We start from the raw sequence: 18,590 nt of genomic DNA on the forward strand, positions 1-18,590 counted from the left end.
AAAATGGCAGCGCGTGCAATGCGCATGCGCGACGTATGGACACAACGAACGATGCAGTTTTGCACAGGGTCTAGCGATGCATTTCAGTCACACTGGTTGCCGTAGAGTGATTGACATGAAGTGGGCGTTTCTGGGTGGCAACTGACCATTTTCAGGGAGTGTTCGGAAAAACGCAGACGTGCCAGGGAAAACGCAGGCGTTGCTGGGCGAACGCTGGGCGGGTGTGTGACGTCAAATCCGGAACTGAATAGTCTGAAGTGATCGCAAGCGCTGAGTAGGTTTTGAGCTACTCTGAAATTACACAATTTTTTTTTACAGGCGCTCTGCGATAAAAACGTTCGCACTTCTGCTAAGTTAAAATACACTCCCAGTGGACGGCGGCATAGCGTTCGCACGGCTGCTAAAAACTGGTAGCGAGCAATCAACTCGGAATGACCCCCCATGTACGGTAGAGGGATGGTTCTCCCTACAAGATGTTAATGTGTGATGTGCACCAACCTATACCAGATAATCAAGATTTCAGTTTTATTTCCCTAGAGAAATGACAGCTAAAATCTGACAGGTTGCTTTAGATGACGGCATACAGGGCCGCCATTAGGGTGGGATGCCAGAACTTCAGTACTGGGCCCAAACAAACAGAGGGGCCTGCCGTGCCCCATATGACCAAGCAGTAGCTTTGGCCTCTCCCCATCCCTCATTATGAGGATTCATCTGTCGAACCGCTGCAGCACCTGCTCCCGCCTCTATGCTAATGAAGCAGTCATGTAGATAACAGGGAGATACATAAGCATTCCTCCTAGAACTTCTGCACAGATTATTATTGAGGCATCAGAGAACGTCCAGGCATCAGGTATACGTGAGCGCAGCACCACCATCCTACCACCGGGGGCACCCTGTGCACACCCCAATTATCCCTCTGTGCTGTGCCCTGCACCTGTGGCTTCTTCCTATTAATTATACATTCATTACTTATGTATGTTACAGTGCATGGTACATCCTCAGTAACATACTCTACCTGCAGTGATGGTTAGGGACAACCCTCTGTACAGATCATGGAGCTGAATAATATATTGCAACATCCAGTAAATAATTAACTCCATTTAGGAACCCATGTATGCTCAGCCATATTATGCATGTACCTTCCCTGGTACATACTACAGTATGTATGTGTCTGCATTACATGTCATGCGTGTGTCTGCACTAGCGTGTATCTGGTGGTGGTGAGGGTCCTGCCTATTTTGTCAATCCCACGCCCCACAATGTCTGATGGCAGCCTTGATGGCATATTTGTGAAGATAGTACCATTTAATATTAAGAACTTTACTTTCCTGGGTGAACATGAAATAGATGTTCTCTACACCTGAGTGATACAGATGGAGTACAGATTGTTAAAGTGAATAGGGAATATTCTTGTTCGACAGATCTCTCATTATTTTAGCTGTGTTTGCTATTTTGTTTACTGTAACAAAGTCTACTCCAGCTGTAGGTACAATTAGGATCGATTAACACTTTTCTCTAGTGTCCACTTTAGCTCCCGTGTGTGTAGACCAAATCCTTTAGTCGCCAATACTCCCAAATCAGGTTAAAGTGAAAAACAAAATTGCTAGGATAAAGATTTAGAACCTTCTTACCTGTTCAATGCAGATAACTATATATTTAGAATTAGTCTTCCATTGATTTTTCTTCAAGACATCAATAATCTCCATAAATATAATGTATGCCTTGAACAGAAAGCCACATTAATGCAACACTAATCTTATATCTAGAGATGTTTTGGTTCATTCTATTAGAGATGAGCGCCTGAAATTTTTCGGGTTTTGTGTTTTGGTTTTGGGTTCGGTTCCGCGGCCGTGTTTTGGGTTCGAACGCGTTTTGGCAAAACCTCACCGAATTTTTTTTGTCGGATTCGGGTGTGTTTTGGATTCGGGTGTTTTTTTCCAAAAACACTAAAAAACAGCTTAAATCATAGAATTTGGGGGTCATTTTGATCCCAAAGTATTATTAACCTCAAAAACCATAATTTACACTCATTTTCAGTCTATTCTGAATACCTCACACCTCACAATATTATTTTTAGTCCTAAAATTTGCACCGAGGTCGCTGTGTGAGTAAGATAAGCGACCCTAGTGGCCGACACAAACACCGGGCCCATCTAGGAGTGGCACAGCAGTGTCACGCAGGATGTCCCTTCCAAAAAACCCTCCCCAAACAGCACATGACGCAAAGAAAAAAAGAGGCGCAATGAGGTAGCTGTGTGAGTAAGATTAGCGACCCTAGTGGCCGACACAAACACCGGGCCCATCTAGGAGTGGCACTGCAGTGTCACGCAGGATGTCCCTTCCAAAAAACCCTCCCCAAACAGCACATGACGCAAAGAAAAAAAGAGGCGCAATGAGGTAGCTGTGTGAGTAAGATTAGCGACCCTAGTGGCCGACACAAACACCGGGCCCATCTAGGAGTGGCACTGCAGTGTCACGCAGGATGGCCCTTCCAAAAAACCCTCCCCAAACAGCACATGACGCAAAGAAAAAAAGAGGCGCAATGAGGTAGCTGTGTGAGTAAGATTAGCGACCCTAGTGGCCGACACAAACACCGGGCCCATCTAGGAGTGGCACTGCAGTGTCACGCAGGATGGCCCTTCCAAAAAACCCTCCCCAAACAGCACATGACGCAAAGAAAAAAAGAGGCGCAATGAGGTAGCTGACTGTGTGAGTAAGATTAGCGACCCTAGTGGCCGACACAAACACCGGGCCCATCTAGGAGTGTCACTGCAGTGTCACGCAGGATGTCCCTTCCAAAAAACCCTCCCCAAACAGCACATGACGCAAAGAAAAAAAGAGGCGCAATGAGGTAGCTGACTGTGTGAGTAAGATTAGCGACCCTAGTGGCCGACACAAACACCGGGCCCATCTAGGAGTGGCACTGCAGTGTCACGCAGGATGGCCCTTCCAAAAAACCCTCCCCAAACAGCACATGACGCAAAGAAAAAAAGAGGCGCAATGAGGTAGCTGACTGTGTGAGTAAGATTAGCGACCCTAGTGGCCGACACAAACACCGGGCCCATCTAGGAGTGGCACTGCAGTGTCACGCAGGATGTCCCTTCCAAAAAACCCTCCCCAAACAGCACATGACGCAAAGAAAAAAAGAGGCGCAATGAGGTAGCTGTGTGAGTAAGATTAGCGACCCTAGTGGCCGACACAAACACCGGGCCCATCTAGGAGTGGCACTGCAGTGTCACGCAGGATGGCCCTTCCAAAAAACCCTCCCCAAACAGCACATGACGCACTGTACTGTGTCTGCTGCTAATATATAGACTGGTTGATAAAGAGATAGTATACTCGTAACTAGTATGTATGTATAAAGAAAGAAAAAAAAACCACGGTTAGGTGGTATATACAATTATGGACGGGCTGCCGAGTGCCGACACAGAGGTAGCCACAGCCGTGAACTACCGCACTGTACTGTGTCTGCTGCTAATATATAGACTGGTTGATAAAGAGATAGTATACTCGTAACTAGTATGTATGTATAAAGAAAGAAAAAAAAACCACGGTTAGGTGGTATATACAATTATGGACGGGCTGCCGAGTGCCGACACAGAGGTAGCCACAGCCGTGAACTACCGCACTGTACTGTGTCTGCTGCTAATATATAGACTGGTTGATAAAGAGATAGTATACTCGTAACTAGTATGTATGTATAAAGAAAGAAAAAAAAACCACGGTTAGGTGGTATATACAATTATGGATGGGCTGCCGAGTGCCGACACAGAGGTAGCCACAGCCGTGAACTACCGCACTGTACTGTGTCTGCTGCTAATATATAGACTGGTTGATAAAGAGATAGTATACTCGTAACTAGTATGTATGTATAAAGAAAGAAAAAAAAACCACGGTTAGGTGGTATATACAATTATGGACGGGCTGCCGAGTGCCGACACAGAGGTAGCCACAGCCGTGAACTACCGCACTGTACTGTGTCTGCTGCTAATATATAGACTGGTTGATAAAGAGATAGTATACTCGTAACTAGTATGTATGTATAAAGAAAGAAAAAAAAACCACGGTTAGGTGGTATATACAATTATGGACGGGCTGCCGAGTGCCGACACAGAGGTAGCCACAGCCATGAACTACCGCACTGTACTGTGTCTGCTGCTAATATATAGACTGGTTGATAAAGAGATAGTATACTCGTAACTAGTATGTATGTATAAAGAAAGAAAAAAAAAACACGGTTAGGTGGTATATACAATTATGGACGGGCTGCCGAGTGCCGACACAGAGGTAGCCACAGCCGTGAACTACCGCACTGTACTGTGTCTGCTGCTAATATATAGACTGGTTGATAAAGAGATAGTATACTCGTAACTAGTATGTATGTATAAAGAAAGAAAAAAAAACCACGGTTAGGTGGTATATACAATTATGGACGGGCTGCCGAGTGCCGACACAGAGGTAGCCACAGCCGTGAACTACCGCACTGTACTGTGTCTGCTGCTAATATAGACTGGTTGATAAAGAGATAGTATACTACTAATATTATATACTGGTGGTCAGGTCACTGGTCACTAGTCACACTGGCAGTGGCACTCCTGCAGCAAAAGTGTGCACTGTTTAATTTTAATATAATATTATGTACTCCTGGCTCCTGCTATAACCTATAACTGGCACTGCAGTAGTGCTCCCCAGTCTCCCCCACAATTATAAGCTGTGTGAGCTGAGCAGTCAGACAGATATATAATATATATAGATGATGCAGCACACTGGCCTGAGCCTGAGCAGTGCACACAGATATGGTATGTGACTGACTGAGTCACTGTGTGTATCGCTTTTTTCAGGCAGATAACGGATATATTAAATAAACTGCACTGTGTGTCTGGTGGTCACTCACTATATAATATATTATGTACTCCTGGCTCCTGCTATAACCTATAACTGGCACTGCAGTAGTGCTCCCCAGTCTCCCCCACAATTATAAGCTGTGTGAGCTGAGCAGTCAGACAGATATATATAATATTATATATAGCTAATAGATGATGCAGCACACTGGCCTGAGCCTGAGCAGTGCACACAGATATGGTATGTGACTGAGTCACTGTGTGCTGTGTATCGCTTTTTTCAGGCAGAGAACGGATTATAAATAAAAGTGGTGGTCAGTCACTGGTCACTATCAGCAAAACTCTGCACTGTACACTACTGAGTACTCCTAATGCTCCCCAAAATTAGTAAATCAAGTGTCTAAACGGAGAGGACGCCAGCCACGTCCTCTCCCTATCAATCTCAATGCACGTGTGAAAATGGCGGCGACGCGCGGCTCCTTATATAGAATCCGAGTCTCGCGATAGAATCCGAGCCTCGCGAGAATCCGACAGCGTCATGATGACGTTCGGGCGCGCTCGGGTTAACCGAGCAAGGCGGGATGATCCGAGTCGCTCGGACCCGTGAAAAAAAACATGAAGTTCGGGCGGGTTCGGATTCAGAGAAACCGAACCCGCTCATCTCTACATTCTATACAGCTCATGTGCTGTAACTTGAGCAGATGGTAGAGAAAATCCAAGGTATTAGGCTACGCATGACAAAGAATATAATGCCATATTAGTATGTCATCAAAATTAAATCATTTATATTTTATCCAGTGTTCTTTCCTGTTTTCTAAAGTAATTAAAAGCAAATGTACAAGTCAATCATTTGCAAACATGCTTTACATGATTCTTCCATTACTGAAAAACATTGGTGTGCACATAAAAATAAACTGGTGCTAGGCTACAGTGATGACAAAGTAGAGCAGAAATATTTCATACTGGGTGTAATAGACAGTACTAATAAATTGTAAATTTTTCTTCGATTTTCTTCTGCAATTCTTTTGAAATAAAGATTATGCTTTTTTTAATTGATTAGTTGTTTTTTGAAGAATTTTCAACATGAAAGGAAGAAAATAAATAAATAAATATAATAATGACATTAACTGGGAGGCTTTAATGAAGTTAAATGTTCTGTATAATACCTGTGCCAGAGAAAACATTAAATCTTGAGGGAGGATACAAGAAGAGATATTCTGATAACTGTTAGTTTCTTTTTCAAAACTCCTTTAATAGTTGTAGAGAGGGATGGGAGGAGGGACGGGAGTCCAGTATTGACTAACAATATTCCTGGTGGCTACAGTATGAGGATGTAGTCTACTGTATATATGAGAAGACTGGGGATGGAAGGAATAACTATGCAAAAGCTCAGTTACTGAGAATATGGGTCTTTAATTAGAACTACCCATTTTATAAGAATGAACATTTTACGCCAAAAATGAAATGATAAGGGGCAACTCTGGGGCATTTGGTGAGGTTACCTACCTTACCACAACCCTTTTTAAGACATTTTATTCAGTGTATTATGTCAAGCAGAACATTTCATGACATTGTGTCACACACAGATATTCAAGTGTTACTTATGAAACTATTCAGCATTTTCTGCAAAAAAGACACAAAAAGATGCCCAATGCTCTCATAGGACCTGGCGCACCAAGAGGGGCTGTTTGGCGTGACTGCAGCAATGATGTATGAGGACACATCTGTATATTAACATTTATTTATATATCACCAGCATATTCAGTTACATAATACAATTGGGAACACAGGAATAAAACCAGACTGGGTATTAATAAACAGAGGTGTAAAGGTGCTTGCCCGCAAGCTTAGAATTTACATGACATATTTGTTTACAAGTTACATATAAATATCATCCTCATATCCCTGGGGCTTGCCCACACACAATTGGGCACGGCCCTAGTAACAGGCCTTATAGATCTTTCGGCAGGTCTACATGCATGTTTATTCAATCAGAAGTATTTATATCTGTATGATGTGTTCATGATCATTGCAATGCTCTTATGCATAATATTTTTAATTACAGATCCAGAGACAGAAGCGAATACCTTCAATCAGCTGCTCCTCCATAGTTTACCTACATTTATGTTCTTCAGTGTGACTCCTACGTGGTGAAGAAGTGGATATATAGATAACAAGAGACTCTATCTCAACCACCGGAGTCACAGCACAATGAATGGATATTTTCCAAAAATATATCTTTGTTTTTATGGCCATTGACCTAAATGATTCACAGCGTTCAGGTTTCCTATGGAAAGAAATGTAAAACAAGTTAACCGGTCAAGAACTGCTGCACTTTTTCCAGAGCATATGAAGCTGAAGGACAAATATTCAATTTATCTGGCATCATTGAGCCCTATTGTTTTCGGAAAACCACAAACAGTATTATTGATTTGTTTTATAAAGGTCTGGATGCTTTTAATTACAGTTGAGGGAAAAATCTCTTCTGTACTATTTAAAGCCATAGAGGAAGATGAAGCTGACATTTGGGAAGTGCTGTATCTCTTTCTCTGAATACATTAACAGCTGTATTACCACAGTTGTGGATTGAATTCAATGCTCGTCATATATCTGCACTGTCAGTTCTATTCAGGGTAATGATATGTGCCATCCTTTGCACAGATGGACAGAAGATTTCATAGCTCATATTTCAGGGTCTGGTAAGACAAATTGGAATATTTTCGTTACATGGACGCCTCATCTTTCCCACCCCAAAGAGAATATTTTCTTTTATCTATACATATACTGTACTTATGTTTCAAAACCACAAAGACACCAGGAGGATGAGTATAAATAGGTCTATTCAATAGGGTGGGATACTGCCAGTTCAGCCTTTGATCCAACATGATACTTTATGTAGTGAGTGTTTTAGGCTTTATCTCACTTTTTTTATACATACAGTAAGCTTGCATTTATGTGCTCTAAAATATTATTTTTTATAAAATAATGAATCTGCCAAGGATTAAAAAAATATTTGTTTACAGAAAAACCAGCTAAATTTGTTAGTCTTGAATTGAAAACAATAGAACATTTTTCATTTATTTTTTTTTTGCTTATTTAATTTCTTTCATTGAATTACATAATGGATAATAAGCCTTTATCTCTTTTATTTATTTTAGAAATGTATTATTTGTGGAACCTACTTCCATCCTTTTCTGTTGTGTTATAAAATGTAAAAACAAAGATTATTTTTTTAAGTGCGGAAAAATCTTGCCATGTCAGGTCATTGCAATTTTCAGGCTAAAAGCTTTAATATAAATACTGTGTACCATAATGTCAAAATATACTGTAAAATTATATCATATATTTCTACATGCTTACCTGTAAAAATTGGAAAAAAAAATATTTTTCGCTATACAGATTCAGTAAAAATTATTTTGATAAAAAGAAAATGATGGATTTAAGATAGAAGGTATAAAGAATAAGTATGGGTGTATTTTATGAGGTTGTAATATCCAATAAAACGTTAATTTACATGTAGCAAAAATATGAATGAAAGCTTGAAGATTATATTTTTAGTTGAATGCTATCTAGTAAGTTTTAAACCCTTGTGTTAACATATAGATTTTTTATATATAATTGTTTTGTTCCTTATCCTACTGGTAGAATAAAAAATAACACAAATTAAAAATAAAATAAAAAAATTAAATCACTTTTCATGGTTTAATAGCAAAACATACTATTGATTTTCCTAACCATAAAGTCAAGATTCTGTGGAATTGGATTCTTTATGTACTGAGCAGCAGGCTGTATGGTCTATCAAATTAACTGTCATCTAGATGGTGAGTTTACAATTCTTCAAACTGATTTATGTGACACTTAGAACTGAACTTAGGACCACAATTACCATCACTCAATAGAACATCATTTTATCATTTTGTAGTACTTTTTATGTCGACTTTCACCAGAGTATGATTGACTAGAAGTCCTTATATTCTTACTTAGAAAATTATTGGAATAATATGAAGAATGACTGATTACTTAACAGGCTAAAAATAATCAGCAAATATATTGTATAACCAGAAAGTGTATAATGAAATATCATTGCATACATATGTAATTTTACAACTATTTTGGAATAAATTTGAACTATAACTTTTTCATCTAAAGAGTGTTGTTGTTATTATTATTATTATTATTATTATCCTAAATATGTAATTATTTTTTAGCAGTTTGAATGTACTGTACTTTAACTATTATTCTAATTCTTAAAGTAGAACAAATATTGTATGGGCCTATCACTTGTCACACATGGTCTGGTCCTTCTGTACGTTCTAAGCTACAACCTTAAGGATTCAATCTAACCAGGTCTCACACATGTTAGTCATTTCAGGATAACTTAATAATGGTCATCTGTCATTGACCCGGTTCCAAAATACTCCAATATCTAACTGCCATCCATAATTTTGCCAGATTAGCACTCATTTGAGCCTGCATGATGTGGGTCTGACACATAGGTATTTCTAGAATGGGTGCAGTGTGTGGTGCACATGGGCCCCTAGGTCTGGGGAGCCCACACCACACACACTGCACCCATAGAGTATACTTACCCTCCGGTGTTCCATGGCAGAGGCCCTGCAGTGTAGGCACAAATCACTTGTAAAATGGCTGCCGAAGCCATTTCTGAGTGATTTGCACATGTGCACTGGAGATGTCCCCGGATGCCATGTTCCTAGAGACTTGCACATCTGCAGTAGAGTCTCGCTTTATACCAGAGTCTACAAGCTGCCAGAGAGGAGAGGGCCTGCAACGGAGGCTGCACACTGATCCCCTCCTCTTTTAAAACACTCCTGGTCTGAAACAGAGTTAAAAGAGACAAACCAACAAAAAAACCCTGCCACCTGGTCTGTTACGGAAATTATTACACTCTCCAGCATCTCTCCCACTCAAATAAATTTTCTAAATATAATGGCCAACACTTTCAGGAGCAACTCACTCCAAGTAGAAAACCTTAAGTTCTCCCTATAACTACAGTACAATTATGATTATCCAAACAATACCCTGTAACACATATATGTAGCATAGAATGACAGATTCCACAGGCAAAATGAATCTGATAAGAATCACGGTGACCAATCTTATTAAATGAAGTTTAACATGAAAAATATACTCACAATCATTATGGTATATACAAAGACAATAAAAAGGACATACAAAGATAGCCATAGGCTAATAATTGTCTTATAAACAAAAGGGGTTAAAAAGGAACAGTGTCACAAGAATTTGTCTGTGGGAATATGAAAAAAAATTGGAACAAATTTCCATGCCAGATGAGCTTCCAAGAATTGTACACCATTTCAGAGTTTAATATGGTATTTATCCCTACCAAGCCTGTCACACAGCTCCCTTTCATCTGGCTCACTATATTGTAAAGATGCTAATTATGTTTTATGCCCCCTTTGTACTGGAATAGACTCAGGGAGTGGAACATTTAACAGCTCTTCATGGAATTCACCATACAAAACGGTATTATTTCCCATAAACCGTTATCTCTTACCTGATCTGTGAGCATCTCCCTACAGCTGGCACTTTCAAATAATTAAACCTGCAGCTGGCCTTTACACATAAAAGCTCATCTTCTTTGTAATTAAAAGAAAATACATTTAATAAACACAAAGGGTGACATGTGGTTTAATATCTCCTGGTCGATACTTAAGATGGGGGCAAGGGAAACTATGACCCACATCTCATGTTCTACTACTCACCAGTCAACACACTTTCACCCTGCCTGGAGAGTCCATCTGTATTATCATTTTCAGAACCATTTCTGTGCTGGATAGTAAAACTATATCGTTGCAAGGTTAAATTCTGGTTTAGGAGCTTGTGGTCTGTAATGACAGTGAAGTCTTGCCTATATAGGTGTGATTGTAATTTTTGCAGGGCCCATAGTATGCTAAACGCTCATTCTCCATTATGGCGTAGTGAGAGAAAAATTAAAGGGATGTTCTTCCCCTTGTTCAATTATTTGGCTGAGCACATCTCCCAGCCCATGGTTGGAGGCATCTGTCTGCACTATAAACCTCCTTTTTGAAATACAAGTCATGCAGTACAGGAGATTGGGCCAAGACAGATCCCAAAACTATAATTTCTTTTTACAATATTTTGTTAGTCACCACCTGAGGCATCTTCTTTTTTGTTAAGTCATTCAGTGGTTTGGTTAAGCTGCTGTGGTATGGTAAAAACATTCATAGTACCCAGAAGTCCCCAATAAAGACATACATTTTTTAGTCTAGCCACATGTACAGCACCTAATTCATGCCAGGTCTGTTTAAATACAGCAGTGCCACCCAGGTAGGCAACAACATGTGCCTCCTGATCCAATAGCAGATTGTTGACCAGGTGTTGGAAAGAGGCAGGGGCATTTTTCATCCTGAATGGCATGACCAGAAATGGGCTATTAATTTCAAAGCCTCACATGACCAGGAGCCAAAGTACTTGAAGCAGCTTCTGATTCCTTAATGTTCCACTCGATTACTGCAATCTATAGATGAGGGACTATTAACAGTACCTAGAATCTCCCTGAATTCATCAGGAGGTCGAGCTTTCAACTTTGTGGTTTTGACTCTACTGAACTCTCATCTCTGCACAGTTTAAGAAGCCCTCACTCTAGACTTCTTCAAAAACAGACTTTTTACTCAAACATTTCACTAATACAGTATCTACTGTTAAGCTTGTTTTGTATTTTGTGCCGTAAAGGCAAATGTAAAGCACTCTGAGTCCTATTAGGAGAAAAGTACTATATAAATAACAACATTATTATTATTATTATTATTATTATTATTATTAAATGGGGTCATAAAGGACCTCTTCTAGGTCTCAGGTGTCAATGGGATCTGTCATTACCCCCTGCTGTTATCCATACAGGGGCGGCCCCCACACATATAGGGCTAACCACCCGTGTAGTCCTCCGCAGCGCCTCTGTGCAGAGTTCAGTGGAGCGCGTCTGCTGGGCTGCAGGGTGAAGAGGGGAATAGCCATCCCCATTAGGGACTGCATTTTCTACCTGATATGTACCACATTCAGATGTGTCCAGTAACATCTTCACATGTGCTAAATGTTGCGGAACAGCATATGGCAGCGGGTGCATGCATACACACACTTCCGTTACCCTTTCAGTAAATCTGGGTGAGCCTGTGGAAGTAGCGGGGAGCGATGCTTCAGCTACCCATAACTGCACAGGGGTACCGATGACCATCTATTAGGTAGGGTAGTGGGAAGCTATGCTTCCACTACCCATAGCTTTTTAATATTTATGTGGTACCCGGCAGCGGTAGTGGGAGCGTGCATATTAGCACTCAATAGAGGAGCTGCAGGCCGCTCTATGCAGCACTGCGATACGCTGCCTTCCACAGCAACATTATAGGAGGACACATCTGAAGTGATTCACTGTAGTTTCAGTATCTATTTTCCTTCCTAGTCTTCTGTAACCAAATCAAAAGGGCCATGCGCTCGGTGCCCATACAGTAGTTCAAAGGGTGAGAAGCCAGTGGATTTCTGCGGCAGCTCTTGGTAGGCAGAGATGTCACGGAGACCTCTTCCAGCCTCTTCCCTGGCATGCTACAAAATGTCTAATGTCTGTTTTCATTGTTTACAATCTTCCTCCCTCCCTCTTTGTCATCTCAGAGACGCTATGGAGAGGGCTGTCAACTGTGCATGCTGGAAGGCCTAACTACTAACTTGCTGGTCAGTGTCTGAGGAGAGGAAGGGGGAATATGTGTGCGCTAGGTCTGCAGGAAGGGGGGATGACAGGGGAAGACTCTGTGTCAGTGGCTCCTGCTGCTGACAATTTACTAATCATCCCCTCAGTGGTTAATGTTTCGAGTTTAGTCTGTACTGCCTGCTCTCAGGTAACCACTGCAAGAACAGGAAGCTATGGGCAGATACATTTACATACAATTTTTCCTATCAGTCCTTAGAACGTGAGAACTAACATGATTATTCTCCACAACAGCAGAATGAATTAAATCATTATTTGCCCCATGGTATCATCAATGACATCACAATAAATGACATAGAATGTATTCTGTCAAAATCATTTCCCAGTAACACATTTGTAGGGACATTGTTTTTGCAGACCTCTCCCTAATACCCAGTCCAGGTAATCCCTTGCCTTTGGCACAGCAGGATGCACCCAACAATTACCTGTGGTTAAAGAGTCATAGTGACTGATTGCATATTGTTTCTTGAGTGCTCTTGGGGTCCTTCTACACACAGGACAGCTGGAGAAGGGCTGATGGCAGGTGCCCTCACAGCAGTGAGTGTAGGTTTTCACTTCCTGAAGAAGTGGTCAGTTTGCCTGTGAAACACATCACTAATGTTTATGAGAACCCTACTGTGACCAGCCAAATGTGAGCTGATGTCTGCCTATACATGTTAATTGATGAATGCCCAGTAAATTCAAGTCAAAGAAGATATTGAGGCACTTCAAATGTTAGGACTTGTGCCACTAGGACTCACTATTATTGGACCTTTAATAGAGGTTCTTGGATTACTATTTTTTTAATAGCAAACACTAGCAATTTATGGAACAGGTTCCTAAGGGAGTTGGTGCAAATCACTCCTCTCCGTAAATGTATACCATGCCTAGGAGTTTGCAAATAGGTTAAAAAATTATCAAAATTCTGAGATATTTTTCACCTTTATGTTTGTGCATCAAACGCTGTAATTCTCTTCTTTTTACAGAACTGTTTAATAAGAAACAACACAGATAACAATATGGACCAATATCAGAAAAATCACATTAACAGATAAAAAATAAAGGTCAGGTCCATACAAAAAAAAAGGGAAAATTGTGATCCAATTTTGATTTACTGTATAACACAGGGCACAAACAAAGAAAAACTCCGGCGTACACAGTATAGAGGTAGGCCGTAGCAAGGAAAAAAGAAAAACATGGTGTAAAGAAAGAGAGAGAGGAAAAAAAGAAAAAAAAAAGAAAAGAAAAAAAGGAGAAACCCTGGGGTTAGTCCTAAGGTTAAGAATGGGTACAAGTCAATATGTATAGTTGACTATTATACGGCAAAAGGGGAAAGGGCATTTTGGGAGATCTACCAGAGGTTCCATACGTTATCATGCTTTATCAAATGAATTGAGGAGCGATTAATAATGCTGGTCGTAAACTCCATCCGAAAGATGTGAGATAAGACAGAATGCATAGAAGGAGAAGTGAGTTGATCCAATATCTGGCACATCGTAGCATTGACTACAGATGTGTCCACATACATCTTTGCTATATCCCGCCATGTATGGCACAGTTTTGCATGCTATTTACTCAGAGATTTAGCCATGCCTTGTAATTTTTCTTTATTTGCTTCTTTAATATGTTACTATATACGGTACATATTCTATTATGGCAAACAAAAATGTTAAAATTCATCCACTCGCTACTCATGAAAAACAGCTTAGCCGTGTTTTGCATTTTGTGCCAAATTTGTAAAAAAGCAAAGATGTAAGTGGACACATCTGTATATGGCACATTCATTTAATTTGATGTTTATTCAATATAGATGGTCCTGGAGGAAGAACATAATTAGGGCCATTTGGGATTCACATATTAAATAAACGTGTCATAAGGCCGATGACTTTCTTCCAAAGAGTCACTATCTTAGGACAGGAGAAAGGTGCCCACAATGGCACATCCTCTCCAGCATCTATCTGACTCACCGAGGTACATTCTGCTCAATGAAGAGGACACATAGTACCACCTATACAGTAATTTATAAGTATTCTCCTTGATTTTAACACAAATAGAGCTACAGGCAGCATTATGCCAGATCTTGGCCCAATCCCCATCATCTAAAGTGGTGTCCAAATCCACCTCTCAATCTTTTTCAAGAGGGTCACACAGGAGAGAAGCCTCCTCAACAAGCAGTGTATACAGAAAGAAAATTAAACCTCCTGTGGAGGAACATCTCAGACACAATGCTTTGAAGGTGGATAGGGTTCTATTTAGAGATGAGCGCCGGAAATTTTTCGTGTTTTGTGTTTTGGTTTTGGGTTCGGTTCCGCGGCCGTGTTTTGGGTTCGACCGCGTTTTGGCAAAACCTCACCGAATTTTTTTTGTCGGATTCGGGTGTGTTTTGGATTCGGGTGTTTTTTTCAAAAAACACTAAAAAACAGCTTAAATCATAGAATTTGGGGGTCATTTTGATCCCAAAGTATTATTAACCTCAAAAACCATAATTTACACTCATTTTCAGTCTATTCTGAATACCTCACACCTCACAATATTATTTTTAGTCCTAAAATTTGCACCTAGGTCGCTGGATGACTAAGCTAAGCGACCCTAGTGGCCGACACAAACACCGGGCCCATCTAGGAGTGTCACTGCAGTGTCACGCAGGATGTCCCTTCCAAAAAACCCTCCCCAAACAGCACATGACGCAAAGAAAAAAAGAGGCGCAATGAGGTAGCTGTGTGAGTAAGATAAGCGACCCTAGTGGCCGACACAAACACCGGGCCCATCTAGGAGTGTCACTGCAGTGTCACGCAGGATGTCCCTTCCAAAAAACCCTCCCCAAACAGCACATGACGCAAAGAAAAAAAGAGGCGCAATGAGGTAGCTGTGTGAGTAAGATAAGCGACCCTAGTGGCCGACACAAACACCGGGCCCATCTAGGAGTGTCACTGCAGTGTCACGCAGGATGTCCCTTCCAAAAAACCCTCCCCAAACAGCACATGATGCAAAGAAAAAAAGAGGCGCAATGAGGTAGCTGTGTGAGTAAGATAAGCGACCCTAGTGGCCGACACAAACACCGGGCCCATCTAGGAGTGTCACTGCAGTGTCACGCAGGATGTCCCTTCCAAAAAACCCTCCCCAAACAGCACATGACGCAAAGAAAAAAAGAGGCGCAATGAGGTAGCTGTGTGAGTAAGATAAGCGACCCTAGTGGCCGACACAAACACCGGGCCCATCTAGGAGTGTCACTGCAGTGTCACGCAGGATGTCCCTTCCAAAAAACCCTCCCCAAACAGCATATGATGCAAAGAAAAAAAGAGGCGCAATGAGGTAGCTGTGTGAGTAAGATAAGCGACCCTAGTGGCCGACACAAACACCGGGCCCATCTAGGAGTGTCACTGCAGTGTCACGCAGGATGTCCCTTCCAAAAAACCCTCCCCAAACAGCACATGATGCAAAGAAAAAAAGAGGCGCAATGAGGTAGCTGTGTGAGTAAGATAAGCGACCCTAGTGGCCGACACAAACACCAGGCCCATCTAGGAGTGGCACTGCAGTGTCACGCAGGATGTCCCTTCCAAAAAACCCTCCCCAAACAGCACATGACGCAAAGAAAAAAAGAGGCGCAATGAGGTAGCTGTGTGAGTAAGATAAGCGACCCTAGTGGCCGACACAAACACCGGGCCCATCTAGGAGTGGCACTGCAGTGTCACGCAGGATGTCCCTTCCAAAAAACCCTCCCCAAACAGCACATGACGCAAAGAAAAAAAGAGGCGCAATGAGGTAGCTGTGTAAGATAAGCGACCCTAGTGGCCGACACAAACACCGGGCCCATCTAGGAGTGGCACTGCAGTGTCACGCAGGATGTCCCTTCCAAAAAACCCTCCCCAAACAGCACATGACGCAAAGAAAAAAAGAGGCGCAATGAGGTAGCTGTGTGAGTAAGATAAGCGACCCTAGTGGCCGACACAAACACCGGGCCCATCTAGGAGTGGCACTGCAGTGTCACGCAGGATGTCCCTTCCAAAAAACCCTCCCCAAACAGCACATGACGCAAAGAAAAATTAAAGAAAAAAGAGGTGCAAGATGGAATTGTCCTTGGGCCCTCCCACCCACCCTTATGTTGTATAAACAGGACATGCACACTTTAACCAACCCATCATTTCAGTGACAGGGTCTGCCACACGACTGTGACTGAAATGACGGGTTGGTTTGGACCCCCACCAAAAAAGAAGCAATTAATTTCTCCTTGCACAAACTGGCTCTACAGAGGCAAGATGTCCACCTCATCATCATCCTCCGATATATCACCGTGTACATCCCCCTCCTCACAGATTATCAATTCGTCCCCACTGGAATCCACCATCTCAGCTCCCTGTGTACTTTGTGGAGGCAATTGCTGCTGGTCAATGTCTCCACGGAGGAATTGATTATAATTAATTTTAATGAACATCATCTTCTCCACATTTTCTGGATGTAACCTCGTACGCCGATTGCTGACAAGGTGAGCGGCGGCACTAAACACTCTTTCGGAGTACACACTTGTGGGAGGGCAACTTAGGTAGAATAAAGCCAGTTTGTGCAAGGGCCTCCAAATTGCCTCTTTTTCCTGCCAGTATAAGTACGGACTGTGTGACGTGCCTACTTGGATGCGGTCACTCATATAATCCTCCACCATTCTTTCAATGGTGAGAGAATCATATGCAGTGACAGTAGACGACATGTCCGTAATCGTTGTCAGGTCCTTCAGTCCGGACCAGATGTCAGCATCAGCAGTCGCTCCAGACTGCCCTGCATCACCGCCAGCGGGTGGGCTCGGAATTCTGAGCCTTTTCCTCGCACCCCCAGTTGCGGGAGAATGTGAAGGAGGAGATGTTGACAGGTCGCGTTCCGCTTGACTTGACAATTTTCTCACCAGCAGGTCTTTCAACCCCAGCAGACTTGTGTCTGCCGGAAAGAGAGATCCAAGGTAGGCTTTAAATCTAGGATCGAGCACGGTGGCCAAAATGTAGTGCTCTGATTTCAACAGATTGACCACCCGTGAATCCTTGTTAAGCGAATTAAGGGCTCCATCCACAAGTCCCACATGCCTAGCGGAATCGCTCCGTGTTAGCTCCTCCTTCAATGTCTCCAGCTTCTTCTGCAAAAGCCTGATGAGGGGAATGACCTGACTCAGGCTGGCAGTGTCTGAACTGACTTCACGTGTGGCAAGTTCAAAGGGCATCAGAACCTTGCACAACGTTGAAATCATTTTCCACTGCGCTTGAGACAGGTGCATTCCACCTCCTATATCGTGCTCAATTGTATAGGCTTGAATGGCCTTTTGCTGCTCCTCCAACCTCTGAAGCATATAGAGGGTTGAATTCCACCTCGTTACCACTTCTTGCTTCAGATGATGGCAGGGCAGGTTCAGTAGTTTTTGGTGGTGCTCCAGTCTTCTGTACGTGGTGCCTGTACGCCGAAAGTGTCCCGCAATTCTTCTGGCCACCGACAGCATCTCTTGCACGCCCCTGTCGTTTTTAAAAAAATTCTGCACCACCAAATTCAAGGTATGTGCAAAACATGGGACGTGCTGGAATTTGCCCATATTTAATGCACACACAATATTGCTGGCGTTGTCCGATGCCACAAATCCACAGGAGAGTCCAATTGGGGTAAGCCATTCCGCGATGATCTTCCTCAGTTGCCGTAAGAGGTTTTCAGCTGTGTGCGTATTCTGGAAAGCGGTGATACAAAGCGTAGCCTGCCTAGGAAAGAGTTGGCGTTTGCGAGATGCTGCTACTGGTGCCGCCGCTGCTGTTCTTGCGGCGGGAGTCCATACATCTACCCAGTGGGCTGTCACAGTCATATAGTCCTGACCCTGCCCTGCTCCACTTGTCCACATGTCCGTGGTTAAGTGGACATTGGGTACAGCTGCATTTTTTAGGACACTGGTGAGTCTTTTTCTGAGGTCTGTGTACATTTTCGGTATCGCCTGCCTAGAGAAGTGGAACCTAGATGGTATTTGGTAACGGGGGCACACTACCTCAAGAAATT

At 42.3% G+C, this 18,590-nt stretch overlaps 1 protein-coding gene across 11 annotated transcripts in view; it reads left to right on the forward strand.

Annotated features, from left to right (window-relative positions):
• PRR16 (proline rich 16) overlaps positions 1-8,988 on the forward strand; it is a 589,987-nt gene extending 580,999 nt beyond the window's left edge. For all 11 annotated transcript variants that reach the window (XM_063964188.1, XM_063964190.1, XM_063964189.1 and 8 more), the window contains one exon: positions 6,906-8,988. The gene's annotated coding sequence lies outside the window, so the exon portion shown is untranslated. The remainder of the gene's footprint in view (positions 1-6,905) is intronic.
• Positions 8,989-18,590: the final 9,602 nt, after the last annotated feature.

Source organism: Pseudophryne corroboree, chromosome 1 (genome assembly GCF_028390025.1).
Source record: "Pseudophryne corroboree isolate aPseCor3 chromosome 1, aPseCor3.hap2, whole genome shotgun sequence".
Classification (NCBI taxonomy): domain Eukaryota; kingdom Metazoa; phylum Chordata; class Amphibia; order Anura; family Myobatrachidae; genus Pseudophryne; species Pseudophryne corroboree.